At 39.9% G+C, this 26,998-nt stretch overlaps 2 long non-coding RNA genes across 4 annotated transcripts in view; both read right to left on the bottom strand.

The window, feature by feature from the left end:
• LOC124861860 overlaps positions 1-3,173 on the bottom strand; it is a 69,873-nt gene extending 66,700 nt beyond the window's left edge. For both annotated transcript variants that reach the window (XR_007036773.1, XR_007036774.1), the window contains exon 1: positions 3,084-3,173. This is a non-coding gene — a long non-coding RNA (uncharacterized LOC124861860). The remainder of the gene's footprint in view (positions 1-3,083) is intronic.
• A 7,851-nt stretch (positions 3,174-11,024) lies between these two features.
• Positions 11,025-26,998, bottom strand: part of LOC124861772 — a 100,215-nt gene continuing 84,241 nt past the window's right edge. For both annotated transcript variants that reach the window (XR_007036744.1, XR_007036745.1), the window contains exon 4: positions 11,025-12,276. This is a non-coding gene — a long non-coding RNA (uncharacterized LOC124861772). The remainder of the gene's footprint in view (positions 12,277-26,998) is intronic.

Below are 26,998 nucleotides of genomic sequence, written 5' to 3'. Positions count from 1 at the left end.
GATTGCATCAAGTCAGTGACTTACATCATCCACTCCTCCTGGATGAGCATGTAGCGAAAGTGGGCAGTTGCTTGCATTGACTTGGCAGCTATCCCTCATTCTGAGCATGCATGTAGTGACAGTGGAAAGGAAAACTCCCTTTTAACAAGAAGAAACCTCCAGTGGATCTAGGCTCAGAGTGAGCAGCCATCTGTCATGACCAACTGGGGGTTTGAGTGAACAGAGCAGAGACGCTGGCGATGTTAAAGGCAGTACTAGCTCCTTTAGTGGCTTCATCTAGAAGAGAAAGGTGGCTAAGCAGATGAACTCTGAGCCAATTTTCAAGTCTAGAGTATGAAAGAACACATACAGTTAGTCACAGTAAAATCTCAGCCAGTAGCTATGTCTAGGAGAGATGGGGTTAAACACTGAAAGACAGGGCCAAGTGTGTCACCTGTAGGAGAAAATGTAGTTGTTGGCGGCAGCAGCAGCTCAACCGATGCCCCCTTCAGGAAGGTGTCACAGCTAAACACAGACCCAGGCCAGATGTAGCTTCTAGGAAGGAGTAAAAATTAAATGCATGCATACTTACATACATACGGCAATGTTTTTTTTTCTTTTGCCTTTTGAGAGAATGTTAGATTTTTGTGCAAATTGGTACACATGCAGAGCACCATTAACTATGTAAAGTAATCTGTTTGCAAGGTACTGTAATGTATAGAACAGGCATCTGTGAACAAAACCAGTGTTAGTGTCAAACAGCAGTGTTATCACGCAGTTGCCAGAGAAGGCAAAACAGTAACCGAAAAATACAAGCACCACCTTGTTCTAAATTATTAAAATGTAGCAACTTAGCTAAATGCAAAATGTGATCCGTGAAATGGAGTTTGATATAGGGGTCACATTTTGGGTTTGCATATATCGGCATGTAGGATTGTCAAAGTACTTTGACAGTATTTTGTTATATTGGATTTTTTTGCAATGCTAATTCGCATCAAAATCAACAATCAATTTTGAACTTTCAAGCACACAATTTGTCACAGCAGTGCTGCAGACAACGTTTCCCATCACCCCCTTCCCTTGCAGCGGCTCACCTGAAAAATGATAGTGTAACCTTGATTTATTTGTGCAGCCAATATTTTGTTAACTCTAAATTTCTTTAGTAAATATTTTGAAGATCAATGTTGTTTTTGGAATGTAATTATAGTCACCCTGTTTTGAGAGGGAGCAGTTAAGGTGTGGGGGTGTCTGAGAGCTCAATGTGTTGTATCTGTATGTGCTGTCTTACCATAAAAAGTAAGAAGTACAACTGTAGCCCGCCTTTCCACGCAACTCGAGAGACTGGAGAAGCTACCAAGCAACAGATGTGGGATACAATGGCTAGGAAATCAAAACAAGTAAATATTGTTTCAAGTTAAAAAACAAATCCCATAATAAGGCAAGGAGAAGAGCCTCTGGAACCCTCTTTAGTCAAACGTCAAAGCATTGTGTGAAGGTATTTGGTCTGTAAGGCAGGAGGTGAATAAGCTTATATGCAAACTGTGCTACTGAGCTGTGGCTTCAAAGTCAAATAATGCTACAAGAGAGATTTCAACATTAAGAATCACTGTTCAGTAAGTTAAAACAATTCTTATTTTATTTTAGATTTTTATTTTACAGAAGACATTCGCCAGACGCTGTTATTTACGCTGAATCCAGTGATACCAATAATCATTGCATATCTGCATTTTGTTTCAGGAAGATATGATGCCATACATAAAAAAAAACAACAAAAAACACCTGCGCTCCCCCTTGCAAGTCATTTAACTAAAACATACACTCCACATAAGCGATGTGATCACCACATAAGCCACATTTTCACACACCTTTTGATTATGTAAGAACAGATTAAACCAGAGAAGTTGCAAAAACGTTATTCACATGTTCATGATGCACCAAGAAACAAGGAATTCCACACCATTGATCCCGGTATACATACACCATTCAGATTAAGAGCGTAGCAGAAGAAACACCTACACTTCAAAGATATAACAGGACTTCATGTTCAACAAAGGTTTCTTCATTTTCTCAAATTCTGAGTGATCTAATAAGGTGTTTTTTAAACAGCAGTATACATGGCAAAGTGGAAACAGCGTGACAGGTGCTGGGTGCTAACACCAGTTAGTGTAATCATGTCCAGTGTTTTGCTATACATGAAATAAACATTTGAGTATTTTTTTAGAGGGGTAAATGTCTTTTAACTTTCCTACTATGTATTGATTTTGCATAAATTATGACAATAACAATATTGCTGTTGCTGGTTACATTTCTCTAATCTTCCCCATAGACAACCTTAGGTCTTCCAAGTCTATTTTTCCACAGTTTGCAAAGTTAGGCAGCAATTATTTTTATTTTTTTTAATGGAATATGTTCGCTCGGCTGTGCACCTGCATCTAAGTCTTGCATCACTAAGTGCAATAGTTGTGAAGAAGTGGTCTGAGTGATAAGTAATGCCTCTCTCTTTGAGAACATAAAGGATGAGTCAGGGTTTGGCAGTTGCCAGGTGAAAGGCACTTGTATCAATACAATGAGTCAACTAATGTTTGGTAAGAGGCTGATCTTCAGCAGTTGGGCTCAGTCCTTTAGAACAGTTTAAAGTTGCAAATTGTGCAACTTTTATTCAACTCAAACTTGGAATCTTTGCTGCAACTGCACCAAAGAATCAGATTTCACATTAATGCAACTGATTGTTCTCTTTTGATTTAATCCTAACTACAGTTTTGTTTTTGGGCTGAGTACAAAATGTAGGTTTTGCACAAGCCAACAATAAAACAAAATAAATCAACAGAAACCTTTTTGAAACCTAGGGTCATTTTTAAAGGTGACCTATTATACTTATTTTTAAAACATTTTGGATAGTTCTATGGACTATACAAAACGTAATTTAGTTTGCACAAAACCATTCTCAGATAATGAGATTTCACCTCAATTTCCTCTTTGTGGAGCTCCTTTTAGAATGAACTGTTTAAGGGCTTTGTCACTTTTAAGCAAATTAGTTGAATTGCCCCCAACCAGCACTTCATATACATGAAAACTTAATTTATAAGACAACAGTAAGTACTTACATTTCTGTCATATGCAGATTTGCCAAGAACAGTAGGGACTGAATTTTTCTTCAGTCTAAGTTCAGTTGCTAGTCAGGGGCGGGACTCTGCTAATGTTGCTAGGTGCCAGTGTTATTGTGATGTCACAACAACACAGCTTTTAAAACCTAGCGTTTTCTAGAAAAAATAAACGATTCATTTATAGCCAAAAAATGGCTGAATGTTTTTGTTTTTTTGTTCGTTTTTTTTCACGTGTGGACTGTTTGTAGAAGCATTACAGACCCAAATGGAAGTATAAAAACCATCAAAAGTAAATTTTGTTTAATAGGGACCCTTTTAACAGGTTTAACATTGATAGACATAAAAAATTTAAAGACTTAAAAAAATCATCTCATTGTGAATGGTTGAAAACAAAAGTAAAAAAGTAAATAAAAAATTGATGACATGTATCAAATTGCGGGGGGGGGGAGAGATCTAAATCCTGTCTATATTACGCTGTTATTAGATCGTCTCAAAGAAAGAAAGAAAGTTTGAACATCCTCTGCATGTATTTAATAGCATAACACATAGGCTAATGATCCAACACCATTAATGTCCTCGAGCTCGATCGACTTGAAGCTTGTTCAATACATTTCATGCAGGAAACAGTACCATACCGAGCAATAATGGCAGTAATTGAAAAAGGGTGAATTGATTAAATAGACGAGCTTTACACGGGCATATATTTCATGGCTTCCTGGATGGGCAGCTTCAGAAGAGCCATTGAACCCTGAAATGGGATTTCTTCACAGAACATTTCAGATTGTCGTCCGACGTTGTTTCACATGCCAGAGTTACATCCATCGCTAAATGCAGAAACGCTTTCAAACAAAATGCTAATCAGGCAAAGGTATCCACTTCAGCAGTATGCTCACAGCTGCATCCAAAATTCATATCTCTGGTCTAGTCTCTGGTCCTCTTTTTGTTTTTGGACAGTATTCAACTGTACATTCATGGTTATATAATGGCCCCCCTGAAATATTTGCTTTGCAATCTATAAAGTAGCGCATGCAGCACATTTATTTTTGCTGAGATGCCACGGTGCACATATGCCTTGCCTCATTGAACAGTAGTATCAGTTTGCTCTATCAAAAGAGGCCTCGTGTCACAAGTGCATCCAACCTCCCAAAGCAAATTGGAACAACTTGGAGATGAGATACATTGTGCAAAAAAGCAGGTTTCAGTAAGGCAGTTACTGTAGAAATGTCTGAGGAGAGCCAAACTGGATAAATCAAGTAGGAGTAGGGCATGCAGACATAGAGCTGGATCATTGCCATGGTTATCTTTACAAAGATACCATCAGATTTATTGTGACCACAGGAACTTTTGTTTGAGGAAATGTATCCAGAGCAGAGATGGAGTAATCAGGTAAAAGTAGAAATACAGAAAAGGGCCTTCATATGAATTTTACAAGTTTTTTATTGAGTACAGTTTTCTACAAGCTTACAAAATTGTAAGTTTGGTTAAGGGATTTAAATTAAAAAAATGTAATTATTATTATTTGATTATTTTTATTATTGTTTCCAGCCTGAGATGTGTTCATGTTTGGAGGTGCGGTCAATTCAGTGACATGCCACTTGGTACCTACTGGCAATGCCTTTTTAATGCACTACATAAGGCACAAGGCACTACAGAATTCCCTAAGAAAGGTATAAGTATAGCAGTATCCTGCATATCATGACATGAGCTTGGGCTTCTTGTGAGCCTCAATCAGAAGAACACAGAACCGGTGAACCCATGATGAAATCAGAGCCAAGACTGATCACCCTGTTTAAATTTCTTTGCATTTCTAAGTTCCTGCAAGATTTCTGTTTGGTTTTTTTTCAGGTATATTAAGCGTGACTTAGTAACTTTCATTAAACCCATCACCTGATTCGGAATGGAGGTGAGGATCCTTTCGACATTCCAAAGCCAATTTACAATATAATAATAATAATTTATATTTGTATGAAAAGTTCATTTGAAATTTATTTAGCCGGGGTACAAAAGCCATGTTTAGACATCCTTTTTACTAGTCTGCAAACTGCAGTTTTCACCACTACTTCATTGGTGATAGTTCACTAGGTTGTTAACCATGTGCTGAACTAAGAAGAAGTAAAGAAGTGAAAATAAGACAATCTGGTTTCACAGATAGTTTAATGATAGTTACAGTTGGAAAGAAAATAAACTAAGTGCTTTGGGGTTGGGACAACAAGGAGGCAAGACTTCAGCATTACTATAGTGATTAATCACATGATCATACAAATATCATCTTCTGGCTAAAATTAAGACCATATAGACCATACATTGTTATGCTTTTTTTTTTTCCATTGGGGGAAAAAAAAGGTAAAAGAAATGCCCATACTGTTACATTTTTGTTCCCTGTAGGCTCCTCATTTTTGGTGGTGTAAAGAATCAATGTTAAGCTCTTTTTTGTTTGTGATGTTTATGTCAAAGGGAATCATAAATGCATTTAGTGTCTGTGTATCAAAGATAATGAACATCCATAGGCTGGGTCTTTCTCGCCCGCCCACTGCGAAGGTATGCCTGCTGGATGCAAAAGAAGGTAAAGGATGCACTGCAGCTCTTTTGTAATGCATAATACAGTATGCAATGCAATCTGTCACCTTGATCTCCAGGCTATTTTAATCTCTTTTTGATCAATGTGGTTCAGTTTTAAAAACCAGCGAACGCATTCGATTTTTGGCAAGAATGACATGGCTGTATAAGAGGCTGTAGATAAAAGGAATTTTCAAATATTCAAGCAAAGATCGAAATAAAAAGAGAAATGCTAAAGCAGGTTTGGTAGCGAATCCTTTTTGATGTTTTCAACAGCAATAGCAATGCGCCCTGCCTAGGACGGCCTAGCTTTGCAGGTGACCACCTAGGGACATTGCTTTGTAGGGGACTTGATGCCTACTTTACATTTCCTTAATTTATATATATATATATATATATATATATATATATATATATATATATGTATATATATATATATATATATATATATATATATATATATATAAATCAGAATCAGCTTTATTGCCAAGTTCGTACATACAAACAAGGAATTTGACTCCGGTACACTTTGCTCCTGTATGTATATATACAGTATATGTGTGTATATATATATACATACATGTATGTATGTAGGTATGTGTGTGTATATATATATATATATATATATATATATATATATGTGTATATATATATGTATGTACATGTATGTATATACGTATGTATGCACTGCTCAAACATTTAAACAACACAATATAACTCCAAGTAAATGAAACATCTGTGAAATCAAACTGTCCACTTAGGAAGTGGAGGAGGCCGTAGGAGGGCAACAACCCAGCAGCAGGACTGCTACCTCCGCCTTTGTGCAAGGAGGAACAGGAGGAGCACTGCCAGAGGCCTGCAAAATGATCTCCAGCAGGTCACAAATGTGCATGTGTCTGCACAAACGGTTAGAAGCTGACTCCATGAGGATGGTATGAGGGCCCGACCTCCACAAATGGGAATTGTGCTCACAGCCCAACACCGTGCAGGACGCTTGGCATTTGCCAGAGAACACCAGAGGTGACTCTTGGTCTTCCTTTCCTGGGGCGGTCCTCATGTGAGCAAGTTTCTTTGTAGAGCTTGATGGATTTTGCGACTGCACTTGGGGACACTTTCAAAGTTTTCCCAATTGTTCGGACTGACTGACCTTCATTTCTTAAAGTAATGATGGCCACTCGTTTTTCTTTACTTAGCTGCTTTTTTCTTGCCATAATACAAATTCTATCAGTCTATTCAGTAGGACTATCAGCTGTGTACTGTATACACTTCCTGCACAACACAACTGATGGTCCCAACCCCATTTATAAGGCTTGAAATCCCACTTATTAAACCTGACAGGGCACACCTGTGAAGTGAAAACCATTTCAGGTGGCTACTTCTTGAAGCTCATCAACAGAATGCCAAGAGTGTGTGTAGCAGTAATCAAAGCAAAAGGTGACTACTTTGAAGAACCTAGAATATAAGATATATGTTCATTTTTAACAAATAGTATTTGAAGTTGTATACCTTGTTTTTAGACTTTGACATACCTTAGACTGTGCTACAAACTTCTCCAATGTGCAGCCCTACATGCTCTTATATATAGGCCAGCCGAGAGACAAAGTCCCTCCAGCGTGTCCTGCGCCTCTGCCCGGTGGGATGTGCCTGGAATACCTCCCGCAGGAGGCATCAGATACAGATGCCCGAGCCACCTCAACTGACTCCTCTCGACGTGGAGCAGCAGCTGCTGTACTATGAGCTCCTCCTGGATGGCTGAGAATAAATGTAAAACAGGCAAATTGATTATGACATGAATTTCTTGTGTAAAGCATTAAATTGAATAAATGTCTTTATGATGACAATTAATTCTGAATATATTCTCAGTATGACCTTAATCTGTCTTTATGATACAATGGCTGGATCAAAAGGAAAAGTAGAATTCAATATGGGAGAGGGTTGTGATGGGAACTTGTTACTCATGCGTAAATAACATTTAATCAGGTAAAACCTTTTAAAAACTTATAACTTTCTTTTCTAATATACACTTAAAAAGCTCAAATTTGGAAACTGGGAGTTGAACCCACACATAAGTGTTGAAAAGACCTAATCATAACCACTAGACCACTAATGGACACTAGTTCAAAATAATTGTGGCTGCTTTAGAAGGTACCCATTCACAGGGCACAGATGAAGCTGGTGAGCAATAAAAGCAACACCAAGTTTATACAAGTTGTAATAAACATTTTTTTATCCATTCCAGTACTCACCTCTTTGTTGCTGATTCCATAGCAAAAAACAAAAAGATGCTCAAATAGATTGCTAATGCATACTCAATGCAATCTGAAGACAACTGCATGTGATTGGGAATGAGCAGCGTTGTGCTGTCCCTTATGCTTTGAATAAATTGTATGAGGTGACCAATTCCAGAATCTGTCACCTGATACGGCCAGCTCTCCTGTGTCATCAACACATGCCATGATACAAGCTTCACAGAAGATCTGCCTGGATTACTCGACAAAGCAACAGCACAGTTGTTAGTTGGTTGGCTGAATGGTATCAGCTACTATGCTGGCCACCTGATGGTTCAGGGTTCAAACCCTGCTCTCGGTAACCCCCAACACTGTATAATTTCTCATGGAAAGTGTAACTTTTACATGTGCTAGAAATGTGATGCAAGTTAGCACTATTTGTACCAGCTAGATCAGCATGCTTTAGAGTTGGTCTGTTGGCTGAATGGTTTCAGGTACGGTCTGGTGTTGAAACCCTGCTTGTGGCAACAACCTGTCATTCCAAGTGTAACTTTTATATGTGCTAGAAATCTGATGTCGTATTGCACTATTTGTACCAGCTAGATCCCATGCTTCAATCAACTGGTTGGTTGGCCATGTGATTAGAGGCAATGTGCTGTGAACCCAATGATCCTGGGTTCAAACCCTGCCACCTCCAGTCCTTTACCAAATAACAAATTCAAGCTCAGTGTTTGTAAGAAATCCCAAAAATCAGTATCATAGCTAGAGATTGAGGAGGTACATCTACTGCCGCGGCAAGGGGGAGCCAGGACGACAGGTTTAGGTGGGGATGTATCATCATCCCCACCAATTTTAGAGGACTCTTATTCTTTCAGCTGACCTGAAAGATCATGACTGGACATAGATGACAACATCCTCTGCCAAATGCAGCTCAGAAATGTACACTCTAAGATCTACGACAGGACGAGGGAACAGGGTAGACTAATTATTTTTATGCATCAATCCAATAATAATAATATGAGATCATATATTAGTCTAGGTCTAGGTGAGGGTTGTTTATTTTAGTTTTCTTGTATGTGTGTAATGTCTAGTGAATTAACACACGCTAATGTGTGTTAACTGTAGTACTACGTTGGCAACAATTATTCAACGTATAATAGATAGAGTGCAGCAATGTTAAGCCATGTGTATAGGAAGCGATGATATTAGACAATCACTCTTATGGGTGTTAGCCACCTAAAATATTTGCTATTCACGATTACCTTTAATGTCTGTTATGTGACTACTATTATGTGCCAACTACTAGCACCAAGGATGAATACATCACCAGCCCTGTGTCCTGGCTTCCCTGTCAATCAGTAGTTATTGCACTATCAGTCTATACATGATTTGAGTTTTCAACAGCAAGAAACACTACAACACTGTATCCAAAGTTGCTTCATCTGGTGAATATCATTGTTCTCAGTCCAAGAACTGACATTCACCCCACACGGGACTTGAACCCAGGATCACCAGGCCCAAAGCACAGTGCCTCACACCACCATGCTAACCAACTGAGACAACACCCAGAATGGTCCAAGTCCCTACAAATACCTGAAAGTTGTTTTTGGTTGTTATTCTGCAGTTTGACTTTGATGCACAAACAGTAATTAACCCATAAATGTTACTAGTGTTTTACTTTTAGGAACTCTAAAAGCCTCACCTAATTTCTTGGTCAAAGAGTGGCAGACACCTGGAGCAGGGCTTGAACCAGGAATTATCAGGTCGATAGCAAAGTGTCACAAACCTCTTCGCCAGCCAACTGCCAACATATTGCACAGTGGAACACTTTGATAGAGATAACCTTGTAAATGCCTAGAAGTTACATTCCTCTATCTTTACACAAGCAGCAAGATATTTGTTGTACCTAATCTATCTCTGGATGCCATAATAATTTCCTTTAACAAATATGGGAAACAGCAGTGGTTTCTGATAAAAGCCAAGAGGTTGCTGCAAACTAGATTTGAATGCTAGATGATTGGGTCCTTAGCTCAGCACATTAACCCACTGTGCTAAACCAAATGTCTATTACTGGCAGAGAACCTATAGCATGTTTCCAAAACTGTCACATAACAAAAACCTAAGAGCAATTAAAAGAATTTCAGCCAAAACATAAAACACCTAAAGCTATCCACTGGAATAAAAGTCATCAGGATACTGGTACTAGTACTTGAATATCACATTGGCCAACCCTTTTGAACTTTAAGAATACTTTTCTTGAAGGTCAAGTCAGGATTTTTGCAGACTAGTGAAGGTTTGGCACTGCAAACTCATAATAGCCAAATTGTTATAGAGCTGCCAAAACAGAAAAGTCTAATTTTACATAAATAATTCTATGCATAGTTTTTCAATCTTGCACAGACAAATAAGTTTCATTTACCCCCTGTAACATAAAAACTGTGTTGCCAAGATGGAATAGTATTTTAATAATTGCCATTGCAGTACTCTAGTATCAGTACAGTGAGTTGAAAACAAACTAACATCTAAACCATATTACATAGCTGCACTTGAAAACCAATTCGACTTTTTGGATTGTCCATCAAATTCATGCTTTGCAGCACATGCTAGAAAAACAGTTTGGAAAAAAAAAAAAACCTACCTTGTTTTCAAAGAACAAGCATTACGCATAGCTGTGCTTTGAACTTTAGAACTGCACAGGGAAGACTGAAGATGTTTTTTTTTTTTTCACTTTTTTCAGGCTTCCCCAGCTGCTAAACAGCTTGTCAGATTTATTGAACTACCACCTTTTTATCCAAGGGCATGATTACACTCAGCAGGGCAGCAAAAACAATAACACAAGGTTTTATGTGCCTATAGTGTCAACATGGTAAACCTTCGAAATAAGAGCACTTTCAACTTCAGATATTATAGAGCTAAATAAAACTGCTTGCTGGATGCATGGGGTGTTCAGGGTAAAGGTTTCAATTTATGCCCAACAGGTTTTTTTTTTTTTAATAGAAGACAATGGATGTGTTGGTGAAAAATCGTTCTACTACTAGTGTTAGTGGTGATACCAACAATAAAACGACACATTTTCAGTCATATTAAATACTTATATTTACACTTATAAAAACATATACACCTCATTGAAAATTGAGGCATGTCCTATGGCCCACAATTTAATATTTATTTTTTTCCGTAGGATCTATGGCTAGAACGGCCATTTTATTGTGGTTTTCCTAGGAAATATGTCTCAATAATGATCAGTTCCAAGCTCCCCAAAATAAAAAACATTTTACTACATTTGTCAATTTAAAAATAAGGGTTATAAACATAGAAATCAATGAATAACCGCCATGTCAACCATTTCCCAGAAAATGGTCCCTGGAAGTTAAGTTAATTTATGTTTAGTAACTGAAAACCTGACTGTTGTAATACTTTTGCTCACTTCACTTTGTATTGTAGGTAGGCTTTGTGTTGTAACCGATAATAAAATAATTAACAATAACTCAACAATTACCAATAACTTCATACTTTTGGCAATTTTTAATGTAACAAAAATATGGTAAACCTAGAAATAAAAAAACATCTTTCATCTGGCAGCCTGTAGACCTGTCCAAAAAGGGGTCACTGGCCAGAAGTAACTTCTATGAAGCGAAAAATGAAAAACGGAAAAACCAACTTTAATTCAGTTCATATAGCTAGTGCTGATTCACAATAAATATCTCAATGCATTGTTCATAAAAAAAAACCCATCAAATTTACATACATAAGTACAAAGTTCAGTCCAATCATACAGACAGATTCACAATCAATTTAATACATTCCAAATTGATCCTAAATAAACAATACTGTCAAGTTCAGTTTAATATTGTATTGGTAAAGCACTTTTTGATCGAAGGAAACTCAGCCCATTGTGTTGAATCACTGACTTTCAAACAGCGCTCCTCCTGGACGAGAATGTTGCGACTGTGGACAACGGAATGCATCAAATCATTAACTTGCAGCAATCACTCCTACTGAGCATGCATGGAGTGACAGTCGAAGCAGACCACTTTACAGGAAGAGACCTCCAGCAGAATATGGCTGAGCATATAAAGAAACAGATGCACTATTCCAGAGATTTTTTCTATGTTAATGAGGAAGCAGAGAGTTAATAGCAGATGTAGCTTCTTTATCGGCTTCGTCTAGGAGAGAGAGAAACAGCTAAAGAGATCGGCTTTGAGCCAGTTTTAAAGTGTATGGCATGAACAACAGTACACACAGTCACAGCAATAGCTCATTATATTGCTTTTTGTATTAAAGTTAAACCCAGAAAGTCAGGACCAAGTGTACGGTCTACAGAAAGAGAACATAACAGCAGCAATAGCTCAACCGATGCTCCTCTCCAGGAAGGTGTCACAGCTTAACAGGTTGGCCAGATGTAGGTTCTATGAAGATAAAAAAAAAAGAGAGAAAATAGAGTTAAAAGCTGAAATAATGCAAAATTGGAGAGCAGTAGGAGAAAGCAGCAGAGTGAGAAAGTGTGGTTAGTATGTCATCCAAATGGCTAAGCCAATAGCAGTATTACTACAGAGATTGTTTTTTTTTTTTGGCTTCCAAGATGGCGCCGCAGATGGTCGCCTCGGCGTGTTGGTGCGCATTGTTTTGTTTTGTTTTTTGCTTTAAAACGGTCTTCTGTGATGGTACCTGGAGCTCTCTCACCAGAGAAGAACTCATGAACATCAGGGCTACTACACCAGAGGAGTTATTTCCAACTTTTCTACCTACTGCTCTGGAATTTTTGGACATTCTGGTCAAAGGTGCGCTCACCTTTGTTCACGCGGTGAAACGCCGGAAGAGAGGGAAACGGGCTGGGGTGCTGGTACGACTTCGCCAGCGTGGACTACGAACACCGTTACCTGGAATATTTCTCTCTAACGTGCGCTCACTTCCCAACAAAATTGAGGAACTACAACTGCTGTTGGGGAAAAACAGGGACTTTTATTCATCGGCAGTTTTGTGCTTCACGGAGACGTGGCTGTGTGGATTAATACCGGACTCTGCGCTGCAGCTGGCAGGATTCCAGCTCTACAGAGCGGACAGAGACACGGAACTCTCCGGCAAAGCGAAAGGTGGAGGAATCTGTTTTTACCTCAACAGTGGTTGGTGCAACAACGTGACACTGATTCAGCAGCACTGTTCTCCAGATCTGGAAGCCTTCATCATAAACTGTAAGCCTTTCTATTCCCCCCGTGAGTTCGCTTCGTTCATCCTGGTCGGTGTTTACATCCCGCCGCAAGCTAACGTGCAGGTCGCACAGCGCATGCTCGCCGACCAGATACTGAGTGTGGAGCGGACCAACCCGGACTCCTTAGTAATCGTCGCTGGTGACTTTAACAAAGGTAATCTGACCCACGAACTCCCCAAATATAGACAGTTTATAAAATGTCCGACCAGAGAGGACAACATTCTGGATCACTGTTACACCACCATCAGAGACGCTTATCACGCCGTCCCACGTGCTGCACTGGGCCAATCCGACCACATCATGGTCCACCTGATTCCTGCATACAGGCAGAAACTAAAGCTCTGCAAACCTGTTGTGAGGACGACAAGGAAGTGGAGCAGTGAGGCTGTGGAGAATCTCCAGGCGTGTTTAGGCTGTACAGACTGGGATGTGTTCAGGACTACTACCAACAGTCTGGACGAGTACACAGAGGCTGTGACTTCCTACATCAGCTTCTGTGAGGACAGCTGTGTACCATCATGCACCAGGGTGAGTTACAACAACGACAAACCCTGGTTCACAGCTAAACTCAGAAGGTTAAGACTGGATAAGGAAAAGGCCTTCAGGAGTGGGGACAAAGACATATACAGAGAGGCAAAGTACAAGTTTGGCAAGGCAGTGAAAGAGGCCAAACGACTGTACTCTGAGAAGCTCCAAAACCAGTTCTCAGCCAACGACTCTGCGTCTGTCTGGAAAGGGCTCAAGCAAATCACCAACTACAAGCCGAATGCCCCCCACTCCATCAACGACCGACGCCTCGCCAACAACCTGAACGAGTTCTACTGCCGCTTTGAAAGACAAAGGGACAGTCCTGGAACCATCCCCCACGACGCCCCCCAACAGCTGCAGCCACAATCCACCACCCCCATCTCTCCAACCTCAAGAGGGGCCTTGGCACCTCCAACCCCCACCCTGAAGTTCCCCCCCACCAGCCCCCTACCCACGCCGAGGACGGCTCTTTCCATCCAGGAGAGGGACGTCAACAAACTCTTCAGGAGACAGAACCCCCGGAAAGCTGCTGGTCCGGATTCTGTCTCACCAGCCAGCCTGAAGCACTGCGCTGATCAGCTGTCTCCAGTCTTCACAGACATTTTTAACACCTCACTGGAGACATGTCATGTGCCAGCCTGCTTCAAGTCCTCCACCATCGTCCCTGTTCCCAAGAAGCCAAGGACCACAGGGCTTAGGACCACAGGGCTTAATGACTTCAGACCCGTCGCCCTGACCTCTGCGGTGATGACGTCCTTTGAGCGCCTTGTGCTCTCACACCTAAAAGACATCACCGACCCCCTCCTGGACCCCCTGCAGTTTGCCTACAGAGCCAACAGGTCTGTAGACGATGCAGTCAACCTAGCCCTTCACTTCATCCTCCGGCACCTGGACTCCACAGGAACCTATGCCAGGATCCTGTTTGTGGATTTCAGCTCTGCCTTCAACACCATCGTCCCAGTTCTGCTACAGGAGAAGCTCTCCCAGCTGAGTGTGCCCGACTCCACCTGCAGGTGGATCACTGACTTCCTGTCTGACAGGAAGCAGCGCGTGAGGCTGGGGAAGCACGTCTCTGACTCCCTGACCATCAGCACCGGTTCCCCCCAAGGCTGTGTTCTCTCTCCTCTGCTCTTCTCCCTGTACACCAACAGCTGCACCTCCATTCACCAGTCTGTCAAGCTTCTGAAGTTTGCGGACAACACCACCCTGATCGGACTCATCTCTGATGGTGACGAGTCCGCGTACAGATGGGAGGTGGACCATCTGTTGGACTGGTGCAGCCAGAACAACCTTGAGCTCAACGCTCTAAAGACAGTGGAGATGGTTGTGGACTTCAGGCAGAACCCAGCCCCACCTGCCCCCATCACCCTCTGTGACTCCACAATTGACACTGTGGAATCTTTCCGCTTCCTGGGAACCATCATCTCCCAGGATCTCAAGTGGGAGCCAAACATCAGCTCCCTCATCAAGAAAGCCCAGCAGAGGATGTTCTTCCTGCGGCAGCTGAAGAAATTCAACCTGCCGAAGACTATGATGGTGCACTTCTACACAGCCATCATTGAGTCCATCCTCACCTCCTCCATCACCATCTGGTACGCCGCTGCTACAGCCAAGGATAAGGGCAGGCTGCAGCATGTCATTCGGTCTGCTGAGAAGGTGATTGGCTGCAGTCTACTGTCGCTCCAGGAACTGTACACCTCCAGGACCCTGAAGCGGGCAGGGAAGATTCTGACTGATCCCTCCCACCCCGGTCACAGACTCTTTGAAACTCTCCCCTCTGGCAGGAGGCTGCGGTCTTGTGGCGTGACCAAAACCTCACGCCACAAGAACAGTTTTTTCCCATCTGCCACCAGCCTTGTTAACAAAGCCCGGAAACCACACTGACACTCCCCCTTTCCCCCCTTTTTTTTTGCTGACAGGACACTTGTAAATTGTAACTCTATGCGTTACATTAACGCTCAGCTGGGACTCCTGCTTTACTTGCACTGCCATACTTGCACACTGATCATCTGCACTGTTGTATTGCTCTTGCATCTTATACTGCTCTATACTTACTCTCACTCACTTAAAACTGTGCACATATATTTATATTATATTGTAGATATGTTTATACTGTTTAATTTGTATTGTATTGCACTGACTACGCCAAAACAAATTCCTTGTATGTCCAAAAACGTACTTGGCAATAAAGCTTTTCTGATTCTGATTCTGAAGACTTAAACCACTAATTGCAGAGTTTTTTTGTTTTTTTTGTTTTTTTGTTTTAAGCCTAATCCTAAAAGAAGACAGTGTCAGTCTTAGCGCCAAAACTGCCAACAACTTCCACAAGAGAACAGCCTGATAGCTTAAAGATTTGCCTCCCATTGTACATCTAGAAACTCTAGGAACCACCCATAAACCTGCAGTCTAATAGTAAAGTGCTCCGTTGGGAGCATATGAAACAATCAGAGATCTGATATTTAATGACAGCTGTTTAAGCACCACAACCAACCTTAACTATTACCCCTTTTAATCCAATTAGCTTTGAGCAGGTAATGCAAGTATTACATTATAAAATTTACTATAAATAGTTTAAATGTTATGCAACTACTTTGAATAGGCACATAACCAGGCCTCTTTACTTCCTACCTGCACCTCTGGAAGAAGATTTCCGTCTCAAACTGGTACAAGAGAAAGTAAGTAAAATACCTTAATTCACAAACATAACTGCAATATATTGTACATTTGTCTTTTAAAGTCTCTACTACTTATTGACAACTTGAATTTTATGCCTGATTGCTTCTTTTGCTCAGAAAGAACAGTAAAAGTAAGCACAGCAGTGTTTCCCTAGCTAGCAGGGCTAGGAAGTCATTATTCCCCCTCCCAGTAATCTGATCCTGCTCTCTGTATTGTAAGCGCATTAGGACAACATTCTCCATCCCTCCTGTTAGATATGTAGATTGAAAGTATTGAAAATAGTAAAATATGTATATTGAAATGTAGATGGAAAGAGGAAAAACAGTAATTGACTTGTACTTATATAGTGCTTTATCAAGTCCCCAGAGACCCCAAAGCTCTTAACACTACATTCAGTCATCCACCCTTCACACACTAACAGTGGGGAGCTACATTGTAGCCACAGCTGCCCTGGAGCCCACTGTTAAGGTGTTGTTTTTTTTTTCCTTCTAATTATCTTGTATTTTCTCTCCTACATAGCTTAAAACCTATGTTTTAAGTACTGTGCACTACATCACAGTAATTCCAGAACTTGAAAATAAGGCAATTAAAAGTGACTGTGATAGTGATTGCTCAGATAGAGAATACCAAGGTGAAACAGCTATCTGGAGATAACCTGATGAGTCCTGTTCTGTACCCATCTTCTGATGCAATATCTTGAAACTCAAAAGGTCTCAAACTGGATACCTGAAAGTGACAACTTCACTGAACCTTAATACCATCCACAGTCAGCAGGTCACCAACAGAATCCTATAGAGCAATCTGGTGGTATGGTGGAATGAGAGATTTGCCAACAGATCTGCAGCAACTGCACGATCATATCCATAAGGTAAGAAATCTCTGAGGAATGTTCCCGACAACATATTCAATGAATCTCTGAGAAATTAAACTATGTACAAGCAAGGGGTACCAGAGTAAGCTGGAATGTGGGTGGACTGTACAATTATTTGTGTACTTGTTCCTTTCATTCTTCAATGCATAAAAAGCAGAGAAGTACACCATCATAACTGGTAACCACAATCTGCAAATTCCAGGAATTGTTCTGATTAGCAAGAGTAGCCCATACTGCGCTGAAAATAGTTTGTGCCTCCTTACTGATGTCTTTTGTTCACCCAGTCCCCCCCCCACCACTCTAACTAGGCATAATGGCATCTTGAGATCTTGACTGAAAATACCAATGGAGGATAAAATATCTATAACATAAAAAATATTTCAATGTACCATTTTCAGCCAAGCTACTAATTCCACATGTAAACACACCCTCCATTTCTGCTACCTGTATGACCCCCTCTCTTTTCCAATGAAGTAATAATCTTTGGACCAAAGGAAGAGCATTTAAAAGTTAGCACACAGCTTCAGTTAATAGAGCTAGAAACCACCAGTCAGGCTCGAAACCTGGGTGTAGTGATGGACTCAGACCTGAACCTTCAGAGGCACATAAAGATAGTAACTAGGTCAGACTTCTATCACCTAAAGAACATCTCCAGGATTAAAGGACTAATGTCTCAGCAGGACTTTGAAAAACTAATTAATGCGTTCATATTTTGTAGAATTGATTACTGCAACGGTGTCTTCACAGGCCCGCCTAAAAAGTCGATCAGACAGCTGCAGTTGATCCAGAACGCTGCTGCCCGCGTCCTCACTAGAACTAAGAAAGTGGAGCACATCACCCCAGTTCTAAAGTTCCTACACTGGCTCCCTGTAGCTCAGAGAATAGACTTTAAAACACTTCTGTTAGTCTATAAATCACTGAATGGCTTAGCACCAAAATACATTACAGACTTGTTGTCAGAGTATCAACCACCGGACCTGTCAGGCTTTCGGTCACAAATCTACTCTGCATACCCAGAACCAGAACCAAACCTGGAGAAGCAGCTTTTAGTTCTTACGCTCCACTAATCTGGAATAAACTGCCAGAAAACTGTAAAAGCGCCAAAACCCTAAGTTGCTTTAAATCAAGATTAAAAACTTATTTGTTTAGAGTGGCCTTTGACTGTGCCATCTAAGCATAATTAGTTACGTTTTCAGTCCAATTTTCCTTTCATTTTCTTATCCATCATTCTATTCTCTTTATTTTATTATAATTTTTTTTAAATTACCTCTGTTTGATTTTATCATTTGATTTGTTTTTCTGTGTCTGTTTCTGTGTTTACTTTATTTGTGATTGTATTGTAATTGCATGTACAGCGCTTTGAGTGTCTCGTTGCTGAAAAGCGCTATATAAATAAACTTACCTTACTTACATTAGATTCAGGAATTTATCCTCTCTGATGGTCAGATTGCTTTAAAGTGTAGTAATTAGATGTAAAAACATATAACCTCTGGATACTTAGAGGGAATTGTTGTTTAAGGACACAATGTTCACGTCTAAACACAAACGAAGCTGTTGAGATTTCACTGTGAACAATGTTCCTGTGACAAAAGGTGCAGTTCTTTGCCCAGTTCCACTTTTTAACGAAGTCCAAGCAATAGCTATGGGTGGATGTGTACTGTGTATAATTATTGCAACATTTTCATGCTCTGTTAAAGTCTAATCATTGTGATGAATGCTAATAATTTTCACACAAGGGCACATAAACACACAAACAGAGACTTGGCTTGAAGAAAGGATAAAGACACATGAACACGCGTGGTTCCGCTCGTCAGGGTCCAAGCAGTAAGGCGAAGAACAAAGGTATTCAAAAAATATCATCCATTTATTTTTCCCATAAAATAACAAAAATCCATCAAAACCATTCAAAATCCAGAAAAATGGGCCCAAAAGAAAATATCAACTAAGACAAACCTTACTAAGGATAACAAACAAGAACTGACTTCTCACAATGAACACACAAGAATTTATACACACAGGCTAGCCTACAAGCAACAAAGAGGGGAGTGGAGAGAAAACTAAAACAGATAAACGTAAACAACTAATTCAAACCTACAAATTATAACTACAACACAAATATGAACACTAAGACGCCCTAACACCAACATCTCTTTTAAACAGTGAAGCTTTAAGAGTTTGACAGCTTCTCCACAGTCAAGACCCCCATTTCCAGCCACCTGATGGATTCCTGCACTTCCTGGTATTGCATCATATTTGCTCTCCCTGCCAGTTCCCTCAACCTCAACAAAAGAAATAAACAGTTAATAATCTGCACAGACATAGGTTGTTTACTAAATGGTCATATTAGCAAACATCCTAAAAATAATAACAAAAAGTGCACTCAAACAGATATACTGTGTGAAAGAAACAAAATACTAACAGTGTGAAATAGCTGGAGGAACCTCCACACTGCTCATGCCGTCCTATTTTTCACAGCCAATACCCCCTCCAGAGTAGTCCATATTGTCCATATTCGTATTTGCAAGACCTACAGAAAACTATTAGTGTCAAATATTTTTTCAGTAGCCAGAAATGACAAGTAGAACATATAAATGAGACCTGCCTGCATACATGCACAGACTCTTCTCCAAATGCACCACCTTTTAATTCTACATGCTTAAGGCCCATGTGTGCAAATCAGAAACCCAAACACCAAACTTTACACACAAACACCAATTCACATTCACCCCAAATAGCAATCCTTTTGTGAAAGGGGAAGTGGGGGCCCGAGATGGGTATGGAGCACCGCTCGCTAGCTAAAGTACATAATGAAAAGTGCAAGCTCCGTCATTTTCTGTAGATAAAAGTGTTCTGATGAGAGCTGGAGACAATAGCAGGACATTAATCTCCTTGACGTACCAAGCTTTCGCTTTAAAACACTCGCTTCTCCCATTCAGGCCCGCTGTATCTATCTCAAGCTATACTCTCCAAAGCCAAATTTGGGTTTCACACACACACACACACACACACACACTGGCTGTTTTGCAAAAAAGCGAGAAAATTGCTGAACAGATAGACGGAATAAATGAAAATACATGCACAGATGGCATTTTGAAAACATGTCCATGCAGATGCACATACATTACTATGCAAGCATTTCTGTTCAGTACTTGGACATTGATAACAGTAATATTTGTGGTGGACAAATCATTATCTTACTCTCCTGGAAGCAAAAGCAGTTTTGAAAAGCAATGGGGATTTTCTTCTCTTTCTAATATCAGTAAAATAGAGCAGGACATTTTGCACGATGGCCATGTGGACTTTCATTTTCAACCATAATATGTTGTTACAGCATCACGATACTACACAGTACATTTAGTTCAATCCCATAAAATAGAAACAATTCTTATTAATCAGCCTTGAGGGCTCAAAGTCAACCTGGAGCTTCCTAGCCTCTGAGCTGCCAAGTGCATCACAACTTGGGGTTTGTGATCACAGAGATCAACTGGATGTGAGATTTAAAATGGAAGACATTCAACACATTTTTGGGACAGTGCTTCACAAAGAAACTGCTCAGTTCCATTCCACACCTCCTCCTGGTTCCTGGAACTGGCTTTTATGATGATGCTGTCTCCAGATGTGGCCATCCAGAGATTATTTAGGAATGGACAGAAGCTACTTTTAGATGCCAACATCTTTGGCGGAACGTTGCACAACAGTTGTGTGATAGGGAACAGTGAAAGTAGTTTATTTCAAAATATTTACCAAATAATTAAATAATAATAAAAATTATGTTTCTCTTATCTTTGACATAGAACGTTCCTTCAGATACACTTGATGCTCCAGGACCAGGGACAACACTGAAACCAACACCATTTAACCCAAAATGCAATGCACACACTTTAAAGATATGACAGGACCGGATGTTCTACAAAATCTGCTTAATTTCTTCACAGTTACACCCACATACCAGTCTCTGAATCTTTAGTGACCAATGTCTCTCAACAGTTTGCACCAAGGGGTCTCAGTGGTAACCACCTGTTGTACTAGCTGGTAAAAAAAAGTTTCTTAAGTATATCAATGTTTCAGATTGGCCATTACAAAGCCCTGATCTCAGTCCTAATTTAAGTTTTTCAGCAGAGCAGGAAGAGTGTGTTGAGTCTCCAACAACAGTTCTGTGAGGGGAATGTCCAAAATTCCAGAAAGCTATTGTGAGAAGCCTGTGGAGGGATTAGAAAATGTTTGACCCAACTTCATATCTTAAAATGTAATTCTACCAGATACCAAGAAATGTATGTACATGTACAACTCAAAGAAGTAGGATTCCTTGAAAAATATTTTTTGTTACTCATTTCAGAAATGAAACTCATACATCACATTTATTACACAAAGACAGATATTTTAAGCCTTTATTTCTTGTACATTTGATGATTTGGCTTACACTAATGAAAACTCAAAACAATTGGATATTGTCATATTGTCAATAAGCTACAGCTTATTCATAGAAAGCTGAGTGGAATGAAAAAGTGAGGTAGGAGAAGGTGCACCTGCAACAAGAACAACTGCAGCTTTCGGAGGACTGTCGAGCAAAATTTATTTAGAAATTTGGAAGAGCTTCCCACGGAGTGGACTGACCCTAAAGTCAGTGCATCAAGAGCCACTACGCACAGACAAATCCCACACAACACACAGGCTACAAATGCCGCATTCCTCGTGCGAAGCCACTCCTGAACTACAATGTCAGAAGCGTCTTACCTGGGCTTTAGAGAAAATTCCTTTTTGTTTTAAATGCAACTAAAGTTTGCTTTTCATTTAGAAATTAAGATCTCAGACACTGGCGGAAGTCCAGTTGACGTTTTTACAGTGAGTGATGGTTTGGGGTGCCATGTCATCTGTTGGTGTTTGTCCAATGAAGTATGCAGGCAACGCAAGCATGAAGCAGGAAATATTAGACATTACAATATAATTTATGTGTCCTTCTGCTGACAAGCTTTAGATGTTGATTTTATTTTGCAGCAGGACTTGGTACTGGCCCAAAGTGCCAAAGGTACCAAAAGCTGGTTCAGTGACCATGGTGTTACTGTGCTTGATGGACAAGCAAACTGGCCTGACCTGTACCTCATAGAGAACCTATGGAGTATTGTCAAGAGGAAGATGAGACACCAGACCCAACAATGCACTTGACCTGAAGGCCGCTATAGAAGCAGCCCGTGCTTCATGCTATGCTTCATTGATGAAGTAATTCATACAAACGGAGCCATGACTAAGTCTTGAGTGCATAGAAATAGACATACTTTTCAGAAGCCTGACATTTCTGTTAAAATTATGGTAAAGAGTGATGGTAAATGTTTTACCATTTATTGTTTTTATTTATTGATCTCATGAAATATTCAAGTTTTTTGAAACACTGACGTTCGGGTTTTTATCATCAGAAAGCCATAATCATCAAAATTAAAAAAAAAAAAAAAAAATGGCATGAAATATTTAGGTATAATGCATCCACATAATATATGAATTTCACTTTCACTTTTAAAATGAGTGACATAGTATTGAACGTTTTCACAACATTAATTTATAACACTAAATTTGGAAAGATAAAATCATATACTCTAACCAGCAATAGCGCTGCACAATATCAGGAAAACGTGTAATTCCGATACTCTTGCTGAATATTGCCATAATATAGATTGTAAATTATTAAAAAGGAGTCACAAAATGTAAATCCACTTCCCCACCACACTTTGTGAGCTTTAGTATCTCAGCCACTAATTTAAGCAGCAACTATGAACAGTGAAAGTTTATACATCAAGCCAAATATATTCTTCACAGGCAAGATGTGTAAATATGGCATCTAAAATATAATACCCTGCCACATATCGCTTTGCATATCCTCCAAACTTGTAAATTATGGATTTGGTCAGCTGGACTCTCAACGTAATTGGTCAGATTTTTTTTTTCCCTACGGGAAGACAATGTAAAGGAGACCCACTTGTCCAGGCGGGACGTTCTTCTCTGGATACACAATGGATTCTTGGCAGCAGTGGAAGATTGTGTGCCTGACTACAATGTCGGTCACGGACATAGAAAATGTGTACATATTTGGACTTTGATGACAGGATTTCTGCTTTTTGGAGTTGGAGGTTACCTGGCTTATCGAGTGATTCGCAAAACGTGGGCGGCTGTTTAAAGCATTCCAAAGCTGCCTGCGATGTTGGATGGAGTCTGTAGAGCGATCAACACTCAGACTGAAATGTTAAGAGAGCAGAATCGCAAGCTGGACACGATTCTTGAACAGAATCGCAGTCTGGCAGCAGGTGGACTCAGAGGTTAAAGTATATAATCTTGGAGACGTTGTACGCTCCAGATCTGTGGAAAATACCAGAAATTTGGCTATTTGGATTCGCAATTGAGACATACCAGTAAAACTCTTAAGGTGGTTGGAAATTCACAACTGCCTGAACCACAACATTTGTTTTTCTAAATCTGGCTCCCCAATCTGGCCTTGGCAACTTCTGCTAACTGGCTAACGAAAAAATATCTTCTGGATGTTATACAAACACGACGCTCTTCCCCAGCACTTCCCTACCAGCTGTGTGCCCATAGGACTATGCGGCCGATTGATAAAACTTCCACCTCTCTTCTCAAGGACAATGGCGCTTCTATCAGTGTTAACAGTCTAATTCTTGCAAACACACTCAGACTTACATTCGCACCCTCAAGATTCCACCGTACACTTGCTGAATCTTTACTTATGTGTGTGTTGCTTACCCCTGCTGAGGTTTTTTTGTACTGTTTCAGACTCTATTCTGCTAAGAATAGAGTTTGAAATATGATTTTTTTTTTCCTCCTATCTTACTTTACCTAAATGTGTGATTTCATTACTTTTCATAGATTTTACCAGCGAAAACCAAACATTATTAGTAACTTGGACTTTAGTTGCTCTTACACCAATGACCCAGCTTTCTTAATTAGATTACTTAGTTCAACTTCAAAACCAGTAAAAGCAATATATTATTAGCACCTGAACATGTGGATTAAAGCCGTTTTGTACCAGTGACTCAGCTTCACTAGTTAGAATTCAGTGGAATGATGAGACTTCTTAGCACAAGATGGTTTCCCCTACATAGAGGACTAAATGATATAATTACCTCTTTAGAAAGATTGGTTTAGAACCAGGTCTTACCAGTAAAACCCAAAGGATTATTAATGTTATCTGTATCATTGTAATATTGACCAGATATTTTTAGATTTCTCAGAAGGATTCATAGATTTTTAGATTTCTTAGCATTTGATTTGTTTTTCTGTATTCTTTGTGATTGTATTGTAATTGTATGTACAGCACTTTGAGTGTCTCGTTACTGAAAAGCGCTATATAAATAAACTTACTTTACCTTACCAAGCAATCCTTTGTAATTGCGATATTGCACACAATGACACTGGGATGACTATACTGTAGTTTGATATATCTTGCAGCTCTCAACAGTATCACATTCTGGGTGATGCACTTAGCAAACATGGACTGAGGCAAAACGAACAAAAAGAAGCAGAATAATGTAACTAAACAAGACTGATATTGGAAATCAATCCCTTAAATGACAAAATCTATTAAAAAGCCCAGCCTAGACTTAATGTTCTGGACATTAAGGTAGTATTTACCTATCAGCTTTTTAGCAGATGTACAATATGATACAGACACAAAGGGCCTTTGCATGGCGATCAAAAAATTTTAACGAGACACGACGTCATGTTCTGCCTTGTTTCCCTTTTCTACTTCAACATTCACAGCTCCATCTCTCCCAAAGGTTACAATAAGCTCAAAATGATGAGTTTGCAAGTGCCCTTTATATTTCTGTGAAATGTTATGCAGGGCAGATTCATCTTAATATTGAAAGACAGCATACAGTATGCAGTGTTTGTGATATTACATAAAAGCATCTCATCCTTCCACCTTAGAAAATCCACTTTCATATCGTCTCAAATATCAAGGTACAGCATACAGCTTTTTAATAATCTTTTGCCAAGTGATTTATGGCTTTGAGCTTTAAAATTGGTGATGCTTGGGCACAAAGTGATGTGAGGGTTTGACAAGCTCGAACAGCTCATGATCGGATGTTGATATGAAATCTCTTCAGTTGGAAATTGCTTCTTCTTCATGTGGTTTCCCCTGAGGTTTAGCAGTGCTTTGCATACGCTGGACATTTTACTGCTGATTTTGCAACACACTGATTTCTGCTTGTGCCCTTTAGTTCTGCAGCACAGTTACAGTATAGTATTGTGAGCAACTCCCCCTTAGCAAAGTTTAGTTTAAACCAAAAAAAAAAAAAGAAAACATGCATTAAATACAGGCTTTATTTTTTGGTCTGAACTACATGTAAATGTTTAAAACAAACATATTTTGCTGAGGTGGTTTGGAGACCTGATCAGGATGTAGATCCACAATTTGCTGGAAGGCTTACAGAGTTCTGTGGCAAAGTATTTGAACCTCTTTGGCCCACTCTGCTTTGTACAGTTGTTTCATTCAGCTACACTGGAGGGTTTTGGAGCACAATTGGCCTGTTTAAATTAATGCCACAGCATCTCAATCAAATCTAAGACAGGGCTTTGACTAGGCCACTGCAAAACCTTCGCTTTGTTTGGACTCACTGTTGTGCTTTGGATCATTATCCTGCTGCATAGTGTGCTTGAATTTAAGGTCACATGGGGACACATTACCTTTTAGGATTTGCTTTGGTAGGAAGCAGAATTCTTGCTTCTAATTACAGAAAGTCCTTCGGGTTCTGAAGCAACAAAACAGCCCCTGATCACACTACCACCGCTATGTTTGATCAATATGATCTTTTTTTGAAATGTATGAGTTTTACACAAAAGCTATGAAAATCCCACCTTAAAAAAAGTTACTTTTGTTTTGTGAGTCTGACTATTCTCCCAAAAACCTTGGGGATCATCAAGATGTTTTTTAGGCAAACCTTTGTGTTTTTGTAGGTCAGCAGTGATTTTCACCTTGCAACTCACCCATAGATGTCACTTGGTAGCCTGCAGTGGTTTAGGTGTTGTTCAGGGATCTTTCGTGACCTCCTGGAAGAATCATTGATGTGCCCTTTGACTAATATTGGAAGGCCAGCTGCTTTTGAATCCCATTAACATTGATAAATGTAAATAGTATTTTTACTTCATATCTTCTACTATTTCTTTTGCTCAGGAAGTTGTTTTTTTTATCTGATTGTGTACTTTATGTTTTCCAGTTTTTTGTTTTTTTTTATTGTACAAGTCTGCTGTGATCAGGTCTGGGTGCAGCTACAGATATTTATTTTAGCTTTCCGAAATTGCAGTTAATCACAGTTAATTCATGACTTGATAAGGGTCTTCAGAGGATTCTGCAAAGATCTACAAGAGAGGAAGGAATCAATTGCCAAGAGCAGTTGCTTCGATAGACAAATCAAGTGCCCCAGTATCTGTCCTGATAACCATTTTCGGAACCTTCGAAACTACCAAATTTACACACCTAGCAAGTTACACACTTAGAAAAATAAAACACAAATCATTCATGACTCAGCACAGGATAAGCACCTGATTGGCTGCAATTCATTCCACTCCATCTGTTTGAGCAATTGGTCCCTTGCCACCTGAATGGTTAATTATCCTCCGATTAAACCAGTTGACCGTATCAACATGGGTGTTTTCAGAGCCTCAACATGCATTGCTCAGCCTTTGACCATACATAGCATCAAAAAGCCCTCTGACCCATCTCTGAATGTCTTTCTGACTGGCAGAGGCAAAGGAGAGTTCATTGGAACCTCCTAATGGGCCCCCTGACAAGTGCGTCCAAGCCCGCTAACGATGACAGAGGAACTTCCCATGCAATCAGCCA

The sequence above is a fragment of the Girardinichthys multiradiatus genome, chromosome 24 (genome assembly GCF_021462225.1).
Source record: "Girardinichthys multiradiatus isolate DD_20200921_A chromosome 24, DD_fGirMul_XY1, whole genome shotgun sequence".
NCBI classification, from domain to species: Eukaryota; Metazoa; Chordata; class Actinopteri; order Cyprinodontiformes; family Goodeidae; genus Girardinichthys; species Girardinichthys multiradiatus.
Note: the sequence above shows the minus strand (reverse complement) of the source record. Positions and strands in the feature narration are given on the sequence as shown.